Raw genomic sequence first — 9,565 nt, 5'->3', positions numbered from 1 at the left:
TATTTTTTAAAACGTGTTAAATTGCTTTTTAAAAAATCTTTTTTTGGTCAAGCTAACCTCACACCACTCTGTTTTCAATCCTCTCCTATTTTCATTTTCTCTTGCCTTTTATTTTCCAACTAATATAGCTGAGGGTTTTTTTTTTTTTTATTCGAGGAAACCTTATTTTTTGAAAAATAATTTTATGAGTCCAAGTGAGTGAGTAAAATTCTGGTTATTCCAGATTTTTACAAGAGATACACGCCCTGATTCAAACTCAAGACCTGCTATACAAATCTCAAACTCTTTGTCATCATGTCATACCCCTTGGAGACTTGAAGTATTTAATTGCGAAGATGTTCGACATCCTTTGCAAACGGCTGTTAGATATTTATTTGAAAATATAGTGGAGGTTTTTTAATGTATATTTTATTTAAATATATATTGAAATAATATTTTTTCTATTTTTAAAATTTATTTTCAATATTAACACATCAAAACAGTTCAAAAAAAAATTAAATTGGAAGCTAAGAAAAATTTCAAATTCTTCAAATGCATAGTTAGACCACAATGTTAAATTAGCTCTAAACTAAATAGATGGTTTACGCTGCATAGTAGGCCGCGTCAATTTTTTACTAATATAAAAAAATGATGTCTAGATAATGATATTCAGAATAAATCTAGATTAACTTAATTAATATGTGATAAGAGATTAATATAATTCATACTAAGAGAGTGGAAAAAATTGCAAAGCTTAAGACTCAATAATTCAATGTCAATGAATGAAATAAAAAAATAAAAAAAAGTAATGTCGAAGAAAAAATACAAGTTAACTTGATTAATTTGCTACCTGCAATATGTGACTGAAATAAAAATATTAGATTTTTAATACAATGACCTAACAAAAAAGACCAAAGCAAAAAAAAATGCTAGCAAAAAAAAAAACTTTTGAGTTAAAGTGGGTTAATTAACATGTACTCGGATAACCCACAAAAAAATAAAAAAAATCATAAAGCTTAAAGATCAATAATTTAATATCAAATGATAAAATAAAATAAAAAAAACAATGAAACCCAATGATGAATTTAAAAAAAAATCACAAAAAACTAAAAAACCAAATTTAAATCGAGCTCAGGTCGTGAGACCTATATTATCTTGTAGAAAGACATACATGAAAAATAAAAAAAATAATTGAAATCATAACAAATAAAAACAAATAGCAATCAAAACAATGAGAACATGGTATAAAAAGTAAATGAAAAAAATAATTATGGACTAAATTAAATAAATAAATTAAAAAAAAATAAAAATAGGGATCAAAATTTGATAAGTAAATAAATAAAATAAAATGATAAGAGGTGAAATTAAAAAATAAATAAATCAAGAAAAAATAAAAAAATAAGAACTAAATTTAATAAAAATTAAATGAAATAAAATATTAAGATATGAAATTAAAAATAAATTTAAATTTTAAATAGCATTAAAAGCAAAACAATATAGTACATAAAAGAATGATAGTTAAAATTAATAAAAAAAAAAAACTAAAGAATACGATAAATTTTTGAAAGGGTTAATGTGAATTTCTAGGTTAGAAATAAAAAAAAAATAAAAAATAAAAAAATATTCATTGAAACTCAATGCATCTTCTCTGTGAGCACGTGTCCCACCAATACAAAGAGAACAATGTGTTGCTTCCAATATCATTGTGAACAACTATCATTGTGAACAACTGATTTTGGTAACATGATCATTTTGCATGTGCTACCCAAAAGGTATTGGGATTCTTACGTGCATGTCAATATCTTTTTTAAAAAAAAATTGTCAAAAAAAAACTCCTAAATCAACTTAAAAGTAAAAAAAAAAAAAACATAATCAAAAGACTAAAACATCCTTAAAATCAACCTTAGATTTTTTTTATTATTTTAAGGTTAATTCTATCACTTTACTATTTAAAAAAATAAAATAAAAAGACAAAAAACTCAAATGTGCAAGTTTTTTTTCTTTCTTTCAAGGATATCAATATAATTTTACTATGCAAATAATATTAAAAATAATATAAATAAACCCAGATAAAAATTATATATTTTTTTACTTTTAAGAACAACAAAGTCATTTTTCTATGCTAAAAAAATATATATATGGATCAATCTATCCCCAATTTTATATATATATATATATATATATATATTACCTAATAGATCTCCTTAAAAAGATGATTTTACACCCAATTACATGCTTTGTTAATTTATTAAAAAAAATATCATTTCATTTTTCTAATGAACAATGCAATATCTCATTGGGTTACAATATTTTGCTGATGCTTTTTTTTTTTTTTTGCACCAATACAATACTAATATCTTCTTGTTATTGAAGTTACATAAACCGATAACGAGATCACAGTGTTGTGCTCTCCGTAGAAAATTTTATTTGATGGTATAGTAATGTCAAATACATAGAAAGAATGATAAGAGAAAATTCTAAATTAATATGCATATAGACTGTTATTTTAAAATGAATTAATCTACCTGTAGAGTACTTATCCCTTAATTTATGTACAATTTTGTAATTTTTATTTTATTTTATTTTACTTAATGTTTTATATTAATATGGATGACAAGTATTAATGAAATTAAATGAAACGACTTGTCACCCCCAGTTTTTTTTCTGGGGAAACTTTATATATATCTTTCTATATTTTCAGTTTTAAAAACAAAATAAAGAATTTATTCTAAAATAGTTATGGAGACAGATTTATTTTTATTTTTCTATCCTTAGTGAATGACTCTCAACCTCTTAAAGTCAAAGCTCTACGATTGTTCTAAATGTAACACCACAAGCAATTAATAATTAATTAAGTCGTGACATATCTTTAACAAGTTAATTAGTTATTTTCTTGAAATAAAATGATATTAACATCAAATTAATAGATTGAATTGAATTTTTCTATAATTTTTGTTAATATTGCGCTCTTTTTCAAAGGGAAGGTCTGGAACCCAAGTTTTTCCTCGTTAATGATTTTTTTATCAATAGAAAAATTATAACAAACACTAAAATAAAATAGGCCAATTGGCCGAGGGATACAACAACAAATCAATTCTACATATCAATCTCGCCAAGCACGCTCAAATTAAGATTAGCAAGTCTATTAAAAATTTATTTAGAAATGTGGTTGTAATTATTTTTTAAAATATTTTTTATGTTAAAATATATTAAAATAATATTTTTTTATTTTTTAAAAATTATTTTTTAGATCGGTATATTAAAATTATCTAAAAAATAAAATTTTTAATAAAAAATTTAATTTTTTTTAAAAACACGCAAACTACATCCCAATTGTTCTCTATTAACAAATATGTTAACACAATAACTAATGATTTCTTGGAAGTATAGTAGCTTTTGGTTTTTTAGTGTATTGTACTTGAAAAAACATTAAATTAATTTTTTTTATGTTTTTTGATGATTTTAATGTGCAATAAAAAAATATTCTAATATATTTTTAAATAAAAATATTCAATATCAACATATAAATAGTAATAAGTTAACATGTTATATCAAAATATATAATAACGTTGTAAATAATAGATAAATTTATCAATTATTACATAAGTTGAACATAAAAGTTGTGTTTAATTAATATTTTATTATAGAAAAGATATACGTATAAAATATATAGGAAGATATTTAATTAAAAAGATAAAAATATATATAAAACAATGAAGATAATTTTGAAAAGAATTTATATATTTTTTTAAACAGCATGTACTTTGTCTTAACAACCTTGTCTTTTCTACTCTGTTACGAAACAATTATCAAAAGTTACATAAAAGTAGTACTTCACATTCACAAATTAGTATTAGAGAACAATAGTTATTACTAGCCAATAATTAAATTAAGCTGCGTTAAATCTCTCAAATAAATAATAATAATAATAATAATAATAATAATAAGTTGCATTAATATAAAGTGGGGCCAATATAATATAATTAGCAGTTCCGAGAAATACCGGTAGCTCCCTTGGTAACATCGGCAAGTTTACCGGATCAGGCTGTAAACCCACGAGCTCGTCATCCTAAGCCAGTAAAGAAAGGTCTGCTTCATTCGCTGGGCGACCAAAAGCTGCACTAGCCGTTATTGTCCTTTTCCCTTTTGGACAAAATAACACAGCGAAAGAAAATGTGAAAGAAGTACCGTTATTAGGTGACTTCTCGTGACAGAAAATATTGGCATCGGCTGTCGCTGTCAAAAATGAGGCGCCTGTCAATATAGTTGATTTTAGATTTGTAATTATATTTAATTTAATTCATGATACTTTATAAATTATAAATTTAATTTGTTTAATATTTTTTAATGGTTAAAGATACAGATCAGACTAAATTTTTTTATAGATATTATAAATACAAGTTGAACATATATTGCTAGTTTTTATGGCCATATGTTTAAAGATAGAATTATATTACTTTGTATAAGTTTTATAACATCATCACGTTAGGTCTATTTTTTATAACTTATATCATTATTAAATTTAAATTACTTTTGACAAATTTTTTTGTTAAATTAAATAAATTTAATAAAAAACTCACTAACAAAATTTTTGAAGCTGAAATATCTTGAAACTAAAATAAAAATATTCATTTTACAAACTATTAAATATAAAAATAAAATAAATATATAATATACGAGTTGGGTTGAGTTGACTGAGTTTAAAATTTTTTGACCATAATATTCTTTCTTAAATTTTTAATTTTTTATTATCTTTAATATTTATATTATCTGATTTTAATGAGTAAGATTAAGTTAAATAATAGAAATATAAAAGATAAGGTGTGTATTAATGTTATAGATGAGAGGAAAAGTTGCTAAAAAAAGAAAAAAAAAGTTTACCTACAACATTAACATTATGATTATGAGAAATATTATGTATAAAAACACCTATGATGATGTAAATTAGCCCCTTTGGTGAAATTCATGTTAGCCATAAATTATCTTATGATTTCTACATGGATATATTGGTGTGAGGAGAAATTTTATATCTCATCATGAGTAATTATCACTAGTTTCCTATACAAATTTATTTTGAAAAGAGATTATATCATGTTAGCTATTAAATTAAACAATTTGTTTTAATTTTCTCTCTTTTTTTCATCATCTTATGTTTACCTATCACTAATTACTCAAATAGCAACATAAACTTTTTTTTAGATAAATGTAGGTATCCGGGCCAGTTTGCGCGCACCACGACTAATCCCACGGGCCCTGAAGTTAACGACCATGTAAGCCTCCAATGGCCATCATATGAGCAACCGATAACTCGAACCTGAGACCACAAAGAAAACAAATCTCGTGGTCCTAAGTTCTTACCATTTGGACACCACCTAAATGGTTAGCAACATAAAATTTTTAAATATACGAGTGCTAGTTAATCTAGTTATGAACACCTTTTGGATGCATTAGAAATAGATTACAAAATAACTTTTCTAGCACTAATAAAAAATGGAATGTAAAAAAGAAAAGGGTCTAAAGCTTAAGTCCTTTATTATCACTAGGAATGTCCATAAATTTTGTCGAGTTTGAGCTTATAGTCATACTTAACTAAGTTTATAATATTTTATAAATTTTACACAAGATTTATTCAAGTTTTTTTTTGGATCCGAGTAGATTAGATATATTAGATTGGACTAATTTTTATATGAAAATATTATATATATATATATATATTTATAGATTGGGCTTATATTATTAATTTTAATGGGTTTGTGTTTAGAAATGAATATACAAATAGATTGTAAGTGTCTGAAAACCTTAATGTTAGATCTAATTTTTATACTTTACACTATTATTAAATTATAGTTATCTCCCTCTCCTCTTCAGCAAAGAAACAAGTTATTTTTTATCATGTTAAAAAAATATATAAAAAGCCAACTAACAAGAATTTTGTGGCTAATACTTTTTTAAATATAATAAAAATAAATATTCAATCCATGAACTATCAAAAAAATAAAAAATAAAATATATATATAAAGTATAAAGTATTTGGGTAGTTTAGGTTAATTAAGTTTTAAAAATCATAACCCAATATTTGACCTATAATATTTATTTTTTATATTTTCTAACCCATTATTATTTATAATATTTATGTTATTTAATTTTAATGAATTCAATCAAGTTAAATAATACAAATATTACATATGAAATGATTTTTTAAAACATCCCTATTTACCACTTCTTAAGATTTGGAATTTTTTCTTTTATGAAACTCATTCGAACCCCTGATTCTAACCTCTAATATGAGTTTATCTCTGCTGAATTGTTGCTATATTTTCAGTGACATTTTTATAGGAAATAGTGATGATTCGTAATGTACAAATTATGTGTGCCACGTGGATAATAAAAAATATAAATAAATAAAATGGGTACAGAATTGTTGGCATTGATCAGACGTGGCAGAGGCACGCGAGAAAGTTCCAAAATCAAGGAAACGAAAAGCAAAAGGTCATTCGGTGAGATTGCGCAATAACTGCTGCCGTATTCAACGGCCCTACTGACTGTGCTCTTTTCGTTTTTTACACACAGCCCAACGACCCCTTTTTTTGTCCACGACCCGTCAGGCATAGCTAGTCTTCCGGTGCCTCTAATTCAGAACCTTATCCAATTTAGATTTTAAATTAAATTATTCAATTGACTCGTAAAATAAATATATGACCCATCATCAAAATTTAATTTCATTTTTTTAAATTCAAAAATTTATTTTTATTTTTTTAAAATATCTTAAAATAATATTAATTTAAATTAACTTAAATTAACTTACTAAATCAATAACTTAAATATTAAAATAAACTAGATTTAATAATTTTTTATATGCTGAAATGGTACTTGCTAATTATCTTGGGAGAGCATTTCTTACCTGGTTTCATGATCACACCTTTAATTGCCACGAGATTGCTGTATTTAATATTATAAAGTAATTTAGTGCATGTTTGATGTTATTATATATAATCATTTTTAAAAATATTTTTGGATAGAAAATGTACTAAAATTATTTTTTGATGTGTATATATTTTTATTTTTGATATTAGCATATTAAAATTATAAAAAATTACAAAAAAAATTAATATTTTTTTTAAATATACTTTTAAAATGCATAAACAAACTGTACCTGCATGATTCATGTGGCACTGTCTTGGAATTAAAGATGCTTGCCAATTTAAAATTTAAAACTGCACATAGATTTTGTGAGAGTTGGATTAAAAATTGAAATCATGTGACGTGATGTTATTTAATTACCGAGGAAGAGATTTCTTTAATGTATTTTTATAAAAATATAAAATTAAAATTACATCTATCTGAAAAATATATCCTAAAAAGTTAAAAGTATATTCGAAGAATTCATTCACCAATAATAAAGTGTGAAAATGGAAACATTTTTTGTTTTAAAAAAAGAAAACCACTGAAATTTACAAGGAAGACCACAGAATATTCGAATATTTTTCACAAGGAAGGGAAAAGATAATTTACATTGAAGAAGTTGAAAAAGAAAATAGCAAGAATAGAAGGGATGAAAAAGCTCGATGAATAAGGAGGAAGAACGAGAGAGAGAAAAATATATATTTCTATTATATCTCTTCAAAGTTACATAATCGATTTAATCTAAAGTGTATTATATTGTATTCATCTTATTATTTCAATTTTCCCTATTTTTACATTGGTTATTTTTAAATTTTTGTAAAAACCTAACAGATTATCCACACATTAAATAGTTTATTTTTGAAAACATATTATTATTTAATCATGATAATTAAAATATGATATTTTTAATATAAAATATGAACTAAGAAAAAATCTGGGAAGAAAAACAAAAAAAAAATTCTAAATATAAACTAGAAAACTCATATTAAGGTTCAAAAGTCAAATACTTTAAAACATTTAAAAATGTTATTAGTGATGGTTTTTGTGGTTGAATTGTATTTTTAATTTATTTTATTTTAAAATAATTTTTTAGTGTTTATTAATTGTTTTGATATAGATGATATAAAAAATAAATTTAAAAAAATAAAAAATATATTATTTTAATATATTTTTAAATAATTATTTTTTAGAAAAACCTATTGTAATACCACCAAGCACAACTGCTCCAATAAATCTAAAGAGCCAATAAACATAATCATTCATTATATTCTGCTTTGCATGGTGGGGTGGGGCTTTCTGATAACACCAAAGCAGTGGTTGGCCATGATAACAAAGTATCAAGAATCAGAATCAAGAGTTTTGCGAATGCTGGCCAGGGAAATAATCTTTTCTTAAAGATATTTAAATTATTGAACATGGACCATGCAATTAAAGTGCCATCCTCCTTTCACAAAAGTCTAACTCTAACCATTATCTTCTCTTGTAAATGAAGTAAAGCGTTTTTTCTTTTATTTTATAGTGTTAAACTTATAATTTATATATTTTTTAATATATATTTTTAAATAAAAATTTTTCAAACTTGAAAGGTTTATATTATTTTATATTTTTATTTTTATTAAATAAACAAGAATTATAAAATTTAAATTTATAATTGTTTAACTATCAAAACTCTAACACAATATTAAAAAAAATTAAATCGGTTAGATAATTTTTCACAATATAATAAAACAATTATATATATATATATATATTTATCAATAATTCATTTAGATTTATTTTCAAATAATAACTTTCAAATTAGTATTTCAGAAAGAATGATGCACTTGAAAGTCAAGGAGTTGATCGGAGGTTTCTAGCTCCACGAGTGCCGCCCAGCCATGGAGGAGTGGAGGCGCCGTTGGCACCGTCCTCAGATTGGCTAGTAGGAACCCTCACACGAGCACCAGCTGCTGTCGCTGTTACTTCGCCTGTTTATAACTACCATTCCTCTTTCAAGATCGGATGAGATGGCTTGAATGGCCAAAAATCAAAACAAACAAAAAAAGAAAAAAAACAGGGACCCTCGTCAAGGCAATGATGAGCCAGCAGCCCTTGACAGGATAGCAAAGAAGCATGTGGCCGTCCCCTTCAGTGAAGTGTCTCTCGTGATAGAGTAGTGGGATGTTTGTCACCTGAGAGGGATGGATGCTTTCGGATTCCTCGAGAATGTTTTGGAAAATGATTTAAAAATATATTAAAATAATATATATATTTTTATTTTTTTAAGATTTGTTATCAAAATTAGCACATTATGATACAAAAATTTTAAAAATTTATTTTAAATAAACATAAATAAATTTTAACCGGCCATTCCAAACAGAGAAATGGAAGATGGAACAATAAATGGTAAAGTAAGCCCAATCATCCAGGCATGGATCCAAAGTGGGTTTTTTTTTTTAATTTATATAGATGTTCAGGTCAGATTGCGTATATTACGACTAATCCTATGATCCATTGAATATTCTGTAAGTCCAATAAACATGTAAAACACTGTGAGAATGACAGACATACATAATAAAATTTGAACTCAGATTTTTTTAAAATAGCTAGTCGGGAAATTGGGACAAAAAAATATAGTATTAAAAAACATAGTTTTTCTATTTTAAAATTGGGACTAAAAAAATTTGAATATGATGTCCAGCTT

General features: G+C 24.6%; 1 pseudogene; it reads left to right on the top strand.

The window, feature by feature from the left end:
* The window catches only part of LOC105131479 (ubiquitin-60S ribosomal protein L40-like), a 16,368-nt pseudogene extending 7,481 nt beyond the window's left edge, over positions 1 to 8,887 (top strand).
* The last annotated feature ends 678 nt before the right edge of the window (positions 8,888 to 9,565 follow it).

The sequence above is a fragment of the Populus euphratica genome, unplaced genomic scaffold, assembly GCF_000495115.2.
Source record: "Populus euphratica unplaced genomic scaffold, PopEup_1.0 scaffold23.1, whole genome shotgun sequence".
Taxonomy (NCBI): Eukaryota; Viridiplantae; Streptophyta; class Magnoliopsida; order Malpighiales; family Salicaceae; genus Populus; species Populus euphratica.
This window is presented reverse-complemented; position numbering and strand designations above follow the sequence as displayed.